We start from the raw sequence: 15,766 nt of genomic DNA, 5'->3' as shown, positions 1-15,766 counted from the left end.
ATAGGCCAGAATATTTAGATGTTCTGGGTATTTGCTAAAGTGTTTGCTAGGCAGCTGCTGGGATGTTGCTAGACTAGAGTATGTGGTTGATAGGGTGTGTATCTGTGAGCATGTGGTTGAAAGGGTGCTCTGGGTGAACACACAGACATTCTGCTAATATCAGAAACACAAAAATTGTTTGCAAAACTTTGGAAATTCAAAAGTTTTTGTTGCTCTTTAACTTGTACTAAAACGTGATTTATAGCATAGAAGTAAACTAAAGAAGAAAGAAATGTTATTCTTGAATCATTCCATAAACATTCTTTCAATAAAAGCATCACATGCATCAATTATAGTCAAAGTGTTCTCATTGTCACAACCATATATAATTTAGACAACACCTTCACTTTCCAGTCATCCCTGTAGACTCATATTTCTTTGAATGGGAAAAACTGAAATACCCAAAACTGTTGATCAAAATTACAGTAAAAAAAAAAAAAAAAAAAAAAACATTTCAAAACAGGAATGATATATATTGAGTTGTAAAATAAAGAGCTTTGTAAAGATCTAACCACATATATGCACACCACTCGGTTTCTCTGTCGAACCGAAACCTCTTTATTTGTCCATTTATAGATAACCAGGCACAGATACACGTCATCAGTATGAGGGCACACCCATTACAAATGTTAACACCCCCACTTGCTCTCATACTGTGAAGTACTGTATACAATAACATAAAACATGAGGATTTACATGGCAAACATAACATTTTTGAGTTTGCGTTATCACTGGTTTAGTCATGATCATGATCCATCATTTCTTCTACTCAGTTGTCACCTAGCCATCACTGAGACCTTATATCAACATGTTAGGTACCCGACTGTTTTAAACCATACAGTGACTTGTTCAGCTTGCTGACTAGTTTTTCTCAATGAAGTGCTTTACAATGTATAGCAATAGTCTTGCACCACAGCTTACTGGCATTTCCAATGCTATCTCACAACCAATTTGTACGTATTTTATGAGGTGGTTAATTCATATGAATTCGTATGATTTATCTAAACCCCAGTGACGGGTAGGTTTAGGGGCAGGGTTTGGGGTAGGTCATTCGTATGAATTCATATGAATTTCTTAACTCGTAATATACGTACGATTTAGCAAAAAAGGTATGAATTCGTACAAGTGAGGTCTTACAAATAAATATGAATTAGCCACCTCGCAAAATACATACGAATTGCCGTGAGATTGGGTTGGCATTTCCTGTAGACCTGCAATGATCTGTTGATGTTTGTGTTGAAGAAGGCTCTGCCCTTTTCTCTGTTTCCTGCTTTGTTGGGGGGTTAAATCATGTATGTTGCATGTGCAGCAGCAGCAGCATGTCTCACATGCTCACATCAATGTCTATGAATGTATTGGCAGTAGTAAGTCTCGGTACTTGCTCCACAGCAGCAGCGTTGCAGATCTATTTCACCAAGACCAAATACATTAACATTGTCATATTCATTAACATACCAATATCATTTATCATACCAATATCCAGAGAGCTGATTTTGGTGGCCTTTATTAACCTCCCGTAGCCATGTGGAGCACATATTTATGATGGATGGATGGATGGATGTGGATGGAAGCACTTTCTTCAGCTCATATTAGTGACCCCAATTCACTGCCATTATAAAGCTCGGATGCTTCAGGATATTTATTAATATTTCTCAGATTGTTTTCATCAGAAAGAAGAGAGTCATGTACACTTAGGATGGCTTGAGGGTAAGTAAAGCTTGGGCTAATTTTTATTTGAAATTTAACTAATCCTTTAAGTCGTGGGTTCAATCCCAGGGAACGCATGTGCTCATTAAGAGAATATGCACTATAAATCACTAAGGGTAGGTTTAGGGGTGCGGTGGGTGTAGTTGTTATTAAAAAAATTAGTTTTGCTAAATGGAAATAGAAATGGTGTAGAAAGTCCACACATTGCGTTTAAATGAACATGCACTTTGATTGGTAACGACAGGCATACATCATTTCATGACGACAGACGTAACACAACACTCATTTTTACGCCAGTTAGAGGGCACATGACTTTAAAGGTGCCGTAGAACACGTTTTCAAAAGATGTAATATAAGTCTAAGGTGTCCCCTGAATGTGTCTGAATGAGTTTAATTGTGTTCCGAGGCTAACGGGCTAATGCTACACTGTTGGAGAGATTTATAAAGAATGAAGTTGTGTTTATGAATTATACAGACTGCAAGTGTTTAAAAATGAAAATAGCGATGGCTCTCTTGTCTCCGTGAATACAGTAATAAACAATGGTAACTTTAACCAGATTTAACAGTACATTAGCGACATGCTAACGAAACATTTAGAAAGACAATTTACAAATATCACTAAAAATATCATGTAATCATGAATCATGTCAGTTATCATTGCTCCATCTGCCATTTTTCGCTGTTGTCCTTGCTTGCTTACCTAGTCTGATGATTCAGCTGTGCACATCCAGACGTTAATACTGCCTGCCCTTGTCTAATGCCTTGAACATGGGCTGGCATATGCAAATATTGGGGGCGTACATATTAATGATCCCGGCAGTTACATAACTGCCGGTGTTATGTTGAGATTCGCCTGTTTTTCAGAGGTCTTTTAAACAAATGAGATTTACACAAGGAGGAAGCAATGGTGTTTGAGACTCACTGTATGTCATTTCCATGTACTGAACTCTTGTTATTCAACTATGCCAAGGTAAATTCAATTTTTGATTCTAGGGCACCTTTAAAACGTAATAGGTTGTAATAAGGTGCTTGAAAAATGACCTATAGGGTCATTTTTTTTTTTTTTTTTTTTTGGAGGACATTCTCACCCAAAATGTATTTTTACTTAAACTTGTTGGTAACTTTACAGTGTAAGCATCATAACAAAGTATGTTAATACCTTTTTTACAGTCTATGGTTAATACAATATGGTTGTAAATGTATATTGTTATAGGTCAGGCCTAAAACGCAAAACTCAGTTTTAAACAGTCCTTATTTACCACAAAAATGCATGTTTTCTTCCTCATCTTGACAGTGGTGAGAACCTAACAGTTGTGGTTGGAGCTCATGATCACAATCATGCTCTAGCCGCATGGACCACATCCACCCTGAAAGTCTGATAAATGACATCAAGCTACTTCAGGTAAATGACTAAGCTAGGTTTTGCAGGGCAGACTGCAATAAAACATTGGTAATATTAGTGCACTGAAGGCAAGTGCAGTTTATTTAACCAAAGTGTGAACCAAATACAAAAAGAAACACAGAAAATAAACTTGAACATAATGGACTCACCAAACAGCAGTTACAGGAACAAAGCTAAATACAAAACAAAACACAGTTCTTCTCTTTAGGGTTTAACGGCAGTTTGCATCCATTAGCGTCGCACAACAGTTTATTTTCCTGTAATGTCCATTACATCATATTCTCCTCATCAGTCCAGTCCTTTCCAGTATTTCCTTCTGGAATACTTTTCCTAACTCTTCCATCATTTTTTTTTATTTCTTCTTTTCTATTCCCTCCCCTATTCTTCACAGCACCAACTTTATTTTTAATAGCATACAAATGTCTCCCTTTAGTCTCCCTGTCCCACTGGTATTGCCATTCTTTAATGGCTTCTTTCCATATTATACTCTTTCCTTCAGGTTTTGACAATTTAATATTTTTTAAAGTCCCCCTGTAGTCAATTATTTTATCCCTTAAAACTCATCTTTGATCACCAAAATGACATATATAGTGAAAAAAAATTCTTCATGCCTTAAAATAGCTTGAATGTAACTCTACACCCTTGCCTCATTTAATATACACGGATCAATTAATATGCAAATTAGCCCCGCCTCCACTCGCTTGCGCCAGCTCGGAGAGTCTAGTGTTGCTATAGTGACGAGCAATTTGTTGTTTGTGTTGTGGATATTTAAGAAAAAAGCTTGCTTCGCTTCATACATTCAGTTTAATTTCTGACGCTTAAATTGTGTTTTAAATTATGAATTGGTAAAACGCCTTTGCAAAACGGTCTGAATCCACTTGCATTTCTTTGGACTGCTCTCTCACTGAATCACCTGAAGCGATTTCTCAGTAAAACAGTATCGAGAGAACAAGCAGCCGTTTTCCTCTGTGAACATGCGCTAAATGAATGTTTGACAATTTCGTTGCTTTTTGGAGTTCAGATTTTTAAAAAAAACATTCAGATGAAATCCTGCAGGCGCCCGTGCCTTCTCCATACATGAAATAAATGCACGTCCTTGAATGAGCACGGATTTCCAGCGGATTTTCTTGAAGTTATCAGGTAGGCTAATATCTATGGTTTGATTCATTCCAGAGGCATCCAAAATCAGAATTTATAATGGACTGAATAAAGCTTTCTCAGAACTTGGCGTGCGATTCCACACTGACTGAATATGCACATGAATCACGGTCACACGCACACGCTCAGAGCAATATTGTTTTAGCTATGTTTTATAGTTTTAAAATATTTCGAAGGACAAAAACATGAACTTTACTGGCTTTACTTAAAGTCAGCTGTCACTTTATGCGCTCGCACACTTGACACAGCCCTTGCGATGGCTCTGTCATTAATTAATATGAATTAATATAGATAGTCTTTTGCTTGACTATGTTATCAAACAGCTAATAACGTGTTGCTAATGTTACACAAACCATGCTCCTGTTCTTCATCTCAGAGTCAGACAGCTGCTTTCTAACAATGAGTATCCTTACAAACGTTTTTAACAACTCAGAACGTGGACAAGGCATATAGTTCATATAACATCGTAAAAGACTCGCTATATTGCTAAATCAACACAGTTTTTCAATTCAACAGAAAATTTACCGGGATAACCTGGCTTCTCTCGAGACTCTCCAGCTTCAGAGCAGTCAAAGTTAATGATATGCTAAAGCCTGCTGGCACATTGTTGTGATTGGTTACAAGGTAGTCTGTGACGTCACAAACACCCACAATTTCAAACCGCAGGTTTTTGGTTTACTGCAGTTTCAAACATAAAATACTCAGCAATGGTGCTAATTTATGAATTTGCACATGGTTTGTCTTAAAGCATATTAAAAACACTACATATAAACTTGATTTTCACCACAGGGGGTCTTTAACAGCTTCACAAGATGCAATGGAAACACGAGGGTTATTAATACAACTGGAATAATGTCTATCAAGAAACACCTGTGAACAATCAAGATGATCAACCAATCAGAACATAAGACAAGGGAAGCACAAGATATAAGGCTTGTTCGAGATGCACCGGCGATGCGTAAACCGATCAGCAAATGACATCAAAGTAATTGGCGACTGGAGAGCATATACGACTTTTTTGTATTTTTTGCATGTGATGAAATACATTAATTCAGTGCTGTCAATATCTGGTGTATCGGCATTGTTTGCCATAGTAATGACTAGGGGTGAAACGGTTCGCAGTGAAACGCGAGCGCAGGTGAGACATGAACAGCACACGCTTCTGTCTGTGTTTAAACTTAACTCATTTAAGCCTGAATGCATGTGTCCAGTATCAGTGTACTACTGAGTAGTGTATTATGTCTTAAAGAGACAGCAGCCCTTGCATTCCTGTTGTCTGAATGTGTTTTTAATGGTAATCAAACAACAAAAGATAAGGAAATCACTCATTGCTCATGACTGAATTGTAACTTAATAATTAATAATGATTGATCTTTATTTAATTTATACAGTGAAGATTACATGCATGTTGTTTTACATTTTATTGGATTCTTTATTCAATTCTGTACCTGAAAACTGGATACATGAAAAACCTGAAAAGCTTTATTTTTTATCTTTGCTTTACTGTATTTGTTTGTGCCGTTTAATTATTTGTTCTTATTTTCATGATTTTAATTTGACAGTAGTAATTTTTTACCAGAACATAGCACATAACGAACCGTACCGAAACCGTGATACAAACCGAACTGTGAGTAATCTGAACCGTTGCACCCCTAGTAATGACTCAAGCGATATACATACTTGAAACCTGATCTGACCGTTCAGAGTCAGACTAAGATGTATTCTGGATTTAGATCAGAAAACCACATATGGATGTGGTTTGATTTGGGATTGTAAAGATAATTGATTTAGTATGTTTGTTTCAAATTACCAAAAAAAAAAAAAAAGTGATTTGAGATATGCCAAAAAGATTGATAAGTTTTAAGATGCGCCAAATGTGAAATAGGTGAAAGATCTAGACTGCAGGCAGCAGGCTAATTCAGCACCCAGACTCTTCTGCAATGAAGCCATGCTGTTGTTGTTGGAAAGGCGGGACTTAGCTCACCTGTCAATCATCATCTATGACGCAGCCGAATGAAGCAAGAGACAAACTTGACTGAGACTGGGAGAAATAACCTCAATTTTTGTGTTATTGTGTGCGTCTATGACTGATTGTGAGTACCCGTTCTAATCATTAGATAATCTTTATTACTCGTAGTATTTGATTACCGGTCAAGTTTGCATTTCTCCATTATTATTGAGTTAATCTGAATGAACAGTGTTAAAGCAAACTAGCGCGTTCACGCGCTGTGTGTTCACGATTACATCATTGCAGATTGTGATATCTTCACCCTGTTCCGTATATGTTTATTCATGTTACAATGCTACTATGTTATTCATGTCAAGTTTATATGGGAGTACTGTATAGTGCGCTGTGTGATCTTTATTGCCAGTATACGGACACTTTCGGTTTCAACGTGCCGATTATGTTTACATAAATGATGACAGCGCCATACTACATAGTATTTTTCCACTGAAAGTTAATACTCTATATTGTAGTTATGTGTACTATAGCATTTTATAGTGGAATTTGATGTGTAATGTGATTTAATTTATATAACAGTCAAGACATTTTTAATGCTGATTATTTCTTTATATGTGCTTCATTGTAGTACCACACATCTACCCACAAATTCTCGACCTCCCACTCATGTACATCTTCAGTGTTCAATAAACCCCTTTGATTTAATCTGATTGCCTTGATCCATTCCTGTGTTCTGATATACACACACAGAGAGGAAGGCTAGAGACATTAGAATCACCTTAGAATACAATCCTTTTTCAACTCCTTAACAGTTGTAATAGCTGCACTATGTGGTTTTGCATTGTCGTGCTGAAATACACGAGGCCTTCCCTGAAATAGATGTCGTCTGGAGGGGAGCATATGTTGCTCTAAAACCTTTATATATCTTTGAGCATTCATAGTGCCTTTCTAAAACACACAAGCTGCCCATACCGTGTGCACTTATGCACCCCCATACCATCAGAGATGCTGGCTTTTGAACTGAACGCTGATAAAACGCTGGAAGGTCTCCCTACTCTTTACCCCGGAGGACACGTGCGTGATTTCCAACAAGAATTACAAATTTGGACTCGTCTGACCATAGAACACTTTTCCACTTTGAAATAGTCCATTTTAAATGAGCCTTGGCCCACAGGACACAATGGCACGTATGGCTTCCTTTTTACATGATAGAGCTTTAGTTGGCATCTGCAGATGGCACGGCGGATTGTGTTTACCGACAGTGGTTTCTGGAAGTATTCCTGGCTCCATTTAGTAATGTCATTGACACAATCATGCCGATGAGTGTCGTCTGAGGGCCTGAAGACCACAGGCATCCAAAAATGGTCTTTGGCCTTGTCCCTTATGCACAGAGATTTCTCCAGTTTCTCTGAATCTTTTGATGATGTTATGCACTGTAGATGATGAGATTTGCAAAGCCTTTGACAATTGAGGAACATTGTTTTTAAAGTATTCCATAATCTTTTAACACACTCTGTCAAGATTGGAGAGCCTCTGCCCATCTTTACTTCTGAGAGACTCTGTCTCTCTAAGACATCCCATTTATAGCTAATCATGTACAGACCTGATATCAATTAACTTAATTAGTCGCGCCCAACTTTTTTGAGACCTGTAGCAGGCATCAAATTTGAAATGAGCTCAATTACTGGATAGAAGTGTAAAATCTCTCCGTTTAAACAGTAGTTATGTTCTATTGTGAATAAAATATCGGCTCATGTAATTTTGAAGTCTTTTAGTTTTCATTTTATTCAAATTTTAAAAAAATCCCAACATTTCCGGAATTCAGGTTGTAACTATAAAATACTAGCATTCCTAGTAGTCCCATCAACCTGAAAAGTAAAACAACTTGTCAAAAAAAATGAAATTTGTCTTCCAATTTTCATTATGATATTTTTCAGCAAGGGTCATGAAACTAAATTTTCTGAGATTTTAACAGGTATGTGTGTTGAACATCACTGAATACAATGTTAGCATCTGTTAGATTTAATTGTAGAGAAAAAGTCTTTAATTTTAAGATTTTTTTCTACTATTTTTGTCTTCCGAGTTTAAAATCTTCACCGTGTCCACGTCACAAGTGGTGACGTAGCGGCACGATAACACTTCGGTGACTTGTCGGTGTCTCATAATTATTAATGAGACTGAGTTTTCTTATCCTATTTATTATTCAGGACACCACGTAATTCTTTCAAATGACAGACATGTCAAACTTAGATCGCGCAATAGATGAGAGAGGCGTTCATGAGTCTTAAAGGGGTGGTTCAGTGTTTTTTTTTCTAGACTTGATTGTGTTTTTGGGGCGCAGTTTAACTTGTCTTATTGCTTCGTTTTTTTTGAAAACCCTGTATTTTTCATATATTTTACCTTTATTCTACACCTCTGTTTCCAATGTCATTTGAATGGCTCGTTTCACTTCCTGCTTCTCTGAAGCCACTCCCTACAAAATACGCAATGTGCTCAGATTGGTTAGCGGACCCAGTGTATCGTGATTGGCTGGAGTGTCCGGGAACGCCACACCCCTTACCGTTAGTTGTTACCGGTTACGTGTGCTTCGGTGGAAATGTAAATAATGGCGTCTATATTTCTGTATCAAATTGAGCCGAATCAGAACCAGTTGAAGAGGGTAAAGCAGAACCTCTGCAATCGCGGCTTTTAAAGGACGTTTATGAATGTTTATGAATATCTCTGTTTGCATTGAACTTTCAGCGCTGTAACTTTGCAGATACTGTTTATGCTCAAGCAGCAACGTTACACACTAACTAAAGTTAAAAAAGTTCAATCGCAATGAACCACCCCTTTAAGTGTTTGTTTTTGTGGTAGTCTATAAAAGTTAGGGTGTATTGCAAGACTGTCGGCAGGTGGTTGGTTGGCCTTCAAATACCGACACATTGGTTTGTGCGCAGCAAATTTCTCCAGAGAGCTACGAGAACGGGAGAAAGGTGGACTTCGGCCTTATAGAGGGTATGCACGTGATGTCACCGTTGACCGTTATGACTGCGGTTACGCCCACTGAGTGGCACAAAGACTGAGCGGCAGCATTGATTTTCAGTGTGAATGTCGCGAAAAACACACAAAACACTTCCAAAAAGGGAAAGAGCTTTGCGATTGACTGTACAAATAGCTTTGACACAAAACCTGAGGTATATATTTAAAAACTGCAGAAAGCTACAGAAAAAAGAAGCAAATGTATCGTTGCAATTCACAGAAACAGCTGGACTTGCAGTTATCATTTTGTGTCAAATTGTTTGATTTTGAGGTAAAATCATACCGTATATATTGTATTGTTATATATTGTGTTGACAACTCATCAATTAAATATTTACCATCTTATAGTCTGCATAACTGGGTGTTTTTAAATAAACACTGACAAAAACTATACAAGTTTTAGGGCTGGACGATATGACGAAATATATAACACTGATATAAGTGATTACTCATATTTAGACCTTCCTATATTGTAGTTATATAAAATATTCACATGCAGGATTTGCTTTATGTATTTTCCCGGCATCAAAATCAGGCACATATAAATGCATGCCAATATCCATGGATTAGGTTTCTTTGACATGTCATAAGGAACACTTTCGAGCCTAACCTTTAGTGTAATCGTTTGATTTACTCGCGTTTTCGCAGTTTCCCCTATTAAATCCAGTCATGCAGCAGGTTCTTTTGCCACTCAGTCCAGCTGAGGGAGCGCGTTCCGGCGAAAGTGACATCTATGCATACCCTCTAAAAAAGCATGTCAGAAGTACTGAGGGAAAACGTGCGCAGGTGGTTGTGGAGGATTTTGTCAGGTTAGTATATTCTGGAAAAATCACAAATAGTGAAGCAGTTCAATTTTATTCACAGCCTGTAACTTTTGTCCATTCTGCAGGGTGATTCTGAGGACCTTTGGTGTGAAACAGAGTTGCAGTTGGTGTCATTTCATTCAGTCTGGCAAACAACCATGACCTAAATTACTGAATATCTACACCGAAATTTCTGCCTTGGATAAAAAGTATTTTTTTGTGTGTGTGAAGCAAGAACTTGATTAATAAACATTTTATTTCCTAACAACACATTCTGTTGATTGTATGTGGGGAGTTTTAGAGATCATATTGTAATTTGACATCTTGATCGATTTGTCAGAATTGACAAACACCAAACACTTTTCAGTGAAAAGATGGTTTCGATTCTTCTCAGCAGACTTGGTTTCCTGTGGGGGGGTCCACATCTCATTGCACGTGGTCCGGCAACTTCTTTCTGTGGCACGCAAAGACATCTTAAATAACTTTGATGTACTGCAAAGTCATGAGCCTCACCACAGATTAGAAATAGTTTATTCTTACTGGAAGCACCTGAAAATTTATGTTAGCTCAGACCTGTTATGAGACTACTAGTATAGCATTAAATTGTCATGAAGAAAACTGAGGAAATTCTTCAAAAAAACTGTTTCCACACAGGTTTCTCAGAACATTCTCCTCATCTGCCATTGGTCAAACAGCCAAACTTGCGCCATTGGCTGAACTGTAGCTATGTCAGGCTGGTTAGTTTTTTCAAAGCAATTGAGCAATGTTTTGACAAACAGAGCCACAGTGTTCATACTTTTCAGGAAAATCAACTTAAATGTATTATTTATAGTATTAAAATTCCCAAAATGTTATTTACTCACTCCCTATTTTTAGGAGGCTAGTTTTTGGTTTTCGAGTTATTTTTGCCTCAAATTCTTTTTTTCTTTTTTTTTCTCCATATAGTTGTGGTTGTTTATGGCAAAATCAATGGGGGAAAAACCTTCAGTGGTATTGGTGCAGGTCAGGGGGATAAAAACATGAATGTGGAATTTCAAATATTTCAAAATATCTCCTAAATATGTGCTTACAGCTACACATTGTGAAAGGCATAAGGTCTTACATTTTTGTACACAGATACCACAGTTTTTAAAGAAATGATTTACCCAAAAACTTGTCAGTTTGTTGCAAACTCATATGATTTTCTTTCATTTGTGGATAGCTTTGTGCGATGAACAGACATTGAAGTAATTATTCATTGAAAATATTTCCTCCAGTGAGCTGGAGTTCATTGAGCAATTTGTGAAATTAAAAAAATGAAAGTTCACGGGGTACCTCAGGGTTCAGTTCTTGGACCCCTCCTCTTCTCCATATACACTACATCACTGTGACCCATCATGGTTTCTCTGACACAGCTCTACCATTCAACCAGATGATCCTACAGTAACTACACAAATCTGAAGCTGTCTGGCGGACATCTCGGCATGGATGAAAGAACATCACCTGCAGCTCAACCTGGCAAAGACTGAGAGCACGATTTCACCATCCAGCTAGGTTCATCATCAATTACCCCATCAAGGTCGGTCAGAAATTTAGGAATAATCTTGCTGATCTTCAAAGACGACACTGTGTGAGGCCTGCCCAATCGGCTCAACAGCGGTTTTCCCACAGGACGGGGAAGGTTTCTTGTGCATTCGGTCTTTTCAGTGTGGCAAAGTAGTTTAATTCCAAGTAAACTTTTATCTGACTCCATTTTATTATGACCTCGAATTTAGTTTAGAATGTCAACTGATTATTGGTCATTTGTATAATAATTTAGCTCTACATTTGAATATTCTATTTAACTCTTTACTCTTATTGTACTTGTTCATTCGGTTCTCAGAGTCGCACAGAGTCCTCGCACTGGCCATTCATTAATTATGCAGGCCCACGATCACAAACTCGCCAGTCTTGGTCACTAGACAGAGGTAATTGACTATACTGTTTAGAAGGCCGCTTTCATGCTTGCTCTATCTAAAAGTATTTGTTTAGTCCCCATAGATTTGTATACACTTGAATTAGAGTAACACTATCTCTAGTCAGAGGTCACAACCACTACTACAGATAAGCCGACCAATATTACTTCTCTGATAGTAGCTTTGGTTTGGTTATGCCATGGTTTTCCATGTACACTTAGCTAGAGTAACATTACATTAAACAGAGGTAAGGCTCACCCTATTTAGGTTGGTCGATCAACATTTTGTTGTCCTAAATGGAAATTCCCTTTTTAGCCTTTACAGTCTAAGTATACTTGAACTAATGTCAAGCGTTATTCGGAGCTCTAAAATCTCAGTTGGTGTGCCCTACGCTCCACTCAAAACTGGACTTTAGTCCGTTACTAACCTGATGTAGATTTGCGGTAACAATGGATACATCGTAATCTACTGAAGTCAATAATTTCAGAGTAAGTCAGAATAAAATCAAATGTGACAATTTATTAGTCAGGTAAATGTATCATGCTGTTACCGACAGAAGGGAGCGGAGACACAGGTAAGGTTTAACAGGTTTATTTTCAGGTAAGCAGAGCGTGAGAAGAGTGCAGGTGAGTGATGTCAGATGAATGGGTCGATGAGCCGATGAACTGGATACTGATACTTGTCTGTGTTCTCTAGGGAGCGTGGATACCGGGAGACGAGGAGCAGACGAACACACAGGAGAAGCACAGGAGACGAGGAGACACTGGGAATCACTGAAGACGCTGGAGAAGGGTAAGTAGTCGAGTAAGGAGTCCTGGAGGTAAGTAAACACTAGCATGTGTTAACGAGACCGGACAGTGACTGAGTGGACTGACGTGACTTATATGTGGCTGTGGTGATGATAGTGAATGAGCGTCAGGTGTGGCTTGTTAGTACTCAGGAGAGGGAGTGCGATGTGATTGGGTGAGTGTAGAGCCTGGCGTGTCTGTGACACATGCCAATTACATAATCAATTCAAAGATGATCAATACAAAACATCAAATGCTCAGAAATAGAGTAAGATGCATACCTGACATTAGAAAAAAGAGTGTCCTGGTCACTCTGAATGTGGGCTCATCTGAATACAGAATCGCCCAGATCCTTTTGCAACATTTCTTTAAATACTCAGACCAAGACAAAACACCCTCCAATGTGGGGCATGAACTTACAATCAGAATTTGCATTGACTAGGGCCACAGACCTAGGGAGTTTGCACCATGCTGTGGAACAGGAAGTAGTTTGGATGGGAAGGGGGCACACCCACAGTTGCAACCAAAGTATCTCTAAACTCTTAAAACCTTTAATACCTTTGGTTTACTTCCATGTAGACGAGACCATTGTACCAGTTGCACTGAGACACTTCAAACGATACCAAACATGTATAGCATTCTGTGATGATTGTTCACATTAAACCATATAGATTTTGGGTGAATTTCAGGTCATCTCTGCATGTAGAGAGAAGAGATGGGGAGGAGGGGGTGAAGACAAGGAAATGAAGATTAAGGCAGGTGTGAGGTGTGATTGACTCAGTGGGATTGCGTCTCGGATCGGGATGTTAATTTCGCAAGAGAGAGTCCAAATGTTAATTTCCAGATAGTCCAGCATCAGTCTTACAACTGCAATGATAGCTCGGTCATGCAGGTTTGCACTACCAATCCTCTAAATCTGTCGAGTATGCGAACAAATTTGACGAGAGGCGACTAAAAAATGTCCTTTATTAGCTAATGGCTAGTAAATTGTACGATTTCAGTCGCCTGTAATTGAGTTAGAGGCAAAAAATAAGTTTAGCGCAGATAAAAAATTTTTGCCTGCTGAGCTTTACATACCATTGCTTGGCTGAGAGCGCCCTCTGTCGAGAGAAAGAGAGAGCACATGCACAAAGAGAGAGCTCATTGACAGAACTGTCTTGATCAGACCAGTGCTGCGTTGTCATGAAAGTTTATCATTTGCACATGTTTTTAAGCCTTGCCAATTTAAACATTCAAGCGCAAGACACAAAAGATAACTTACACTTGCAGTGTGAGAAGTTTTGTGTGCGGCCACATCCGAAGCGCGCCCAGAAAGCCGCGTCTGACAACATGTGAGTTCTGAATTAAGCACTCTTTCACATCTTGCGCTTGAATGGACAATTTCACACAAAATTATGTCAAAATGCCTGTCTTGGCGATTATCCTAGTAAACATATTCGGTTATGTCTTAGGTGAATGTAAACAGTTGAGAATGTAAATGCATTGTGTAACAGTATATTGGATCCATGCATTAGTCTTAAAGTGACAGCAGTCTAATAAACCTGCTGCTGTCTGTGTCATTAATGTTAATCAAACAACAGTCTCACTGCAAAAAATCACTCAAGGCTCTTGACTGAACAACTTTTATAACTTTAATAAGGATTAATCTGTTAAATAATTTATACAGTGAAGACTATGCAGTGATATTTTACATTTGATTACTATATTCAAATTCTGTACCTAATCTATATCTAACTACTTTTAGATCTACCTGAAATGCACTGTTTATTTAATTGGCATCTTTTCTGTTGTGTTTATTTGTGCTACTGCTGGTAGTTTGATTATTTGACTTTATTTTATTACTGACTGTTTACTTGACTTTAATAGCATTTGAAATGTATATTTTATATTATTTTCATGTAGATTTTTTTTTTCATTTGCATTGTTCTTGCATTCCATGTAAAAAATCTGGTGAGTAAAATAAAAAAAATGTACTAGCCAATGGCGACTCAAGCTTCAGTGTGTTCATAGAGGGTTGACTACACAACATCAGGAAGATCAGGCCTTTGGTTCAGGTCAGAGTTTGTGACATTGAACTAATGTGTACTCTAAAATTTCAGCATATCTTCCATGGATCCACCAAATAATTAGAAATGTTCAGTAACTTCATGAAAATTAAAAAGGGAAGAATTGTTTTTCTTGAATTATTCCATTAATCTTTCAAAAAAGTACTGCATCAACCAGTCGATGTGTCCTCGTGGTCACAACCATTTCTAATTATAATATTATAACATGGGGCCACATGTCCAAAGACATTTTACATCAGCTCACATGGTGGCATCTTAACAACTGCCTAAATTTACAGTATGCAAGTATGGCTCATATCTACTGCAATGGGGAAAAAATCTTCAAAACTCTTTTCAGGCTGGTGAAAAATAAAATAAAATAATGAGTAAGTTCATTGTTGCACGTTGTCGAGACGTGAATGTGAAACAACTGAATGTGCAATAAACACTAATAATAAACTTCTGCAGTTACTTAAACCCACCACCAGAGGTCAATCTTGGTACTTGCTCACATGCATTAGTTGTCAGTGGCCTCTCTGTATGAGAGGCCTCTCTGTGGCCTCTCATACAGCATTACAAAGCCTCAAATACAGGCTTTTTTCGCTGTGTATATAACGGTCCCCCCCCCCCCCCCCCCCCCCCCCCCCCCCTTTTTGTAATTTTTTTTTTTATCTCGTGTCGTGATAAAAGCTTGTACAAAGAGTTTCTGCCTTTCACAAAATAAAAATAATTAAAATAATAACAATTTATTTGATAAAACTTTTGGCTGTCATGGAAAATGGTCTAATGTTGACATACTGAATTATATAAAAGCATTATTGTGACATAAAAAAAAAATTAAGACATAAAAAGTCGAAATTATGACAAGTCAGTTGAGATAAAAAGTCTAAGTTATAGCATACTAAA

General features: G+C 37.8%; 2 protein-coding genes and 1 long non-coding RNA gene across 3 annotated transcripts in view; 2 read left to right on the top strand and 1 right to left on the bottom strand.

The window, feature by feature from the left end:
• LOC127521000 (granzyme B-like) overlaps positions 1-15,766 on the top strand; it is a 135,640-nt gene that overhangs the window by 42,530 nt on the left and 77,344 nt on the right. The window lies entirely within an intron of this gene.
• LOC127521013 (uncharacterized) overlaps positions 1-15,766 on the bottom strand; it is a 175,286-nt gene that overhangs the window by 86,852 nt on the left and 72,668 nt on the right. The gene's annotated exons all lie outside the window — the stretch shown is intronic.
• Positions 1-15,766, top strand: part of LOC127521004 (mast cell protease 1A-like) — a 117,153-nt gene that overhangs the window by 55,626 nt on the left and 45,761 nt on the right. The window lies entirely within an intron of this gene.

Source organism: Ctenopharyngodon idella, chromosome 10 (assembly GCF_019924925.1).
Source record: "Ctenopharyngodon idella isolate HZGC_01 chromosome 10, HZGC01, whole genome shotgun sequence".
Taxonomy (NCBI): Eukaryota; Metazoa; Chordata; class Actinopteri; order Cypriniformes; family Xenocyprididae; genus Ctenopharyngodon; species Ctenopharyngodon idella.
The sequence above is the reverse complement of the archived record's forward strand: the minus strand, read 5'-3'. Positions and strand labels throughout refer to the sequence as shown.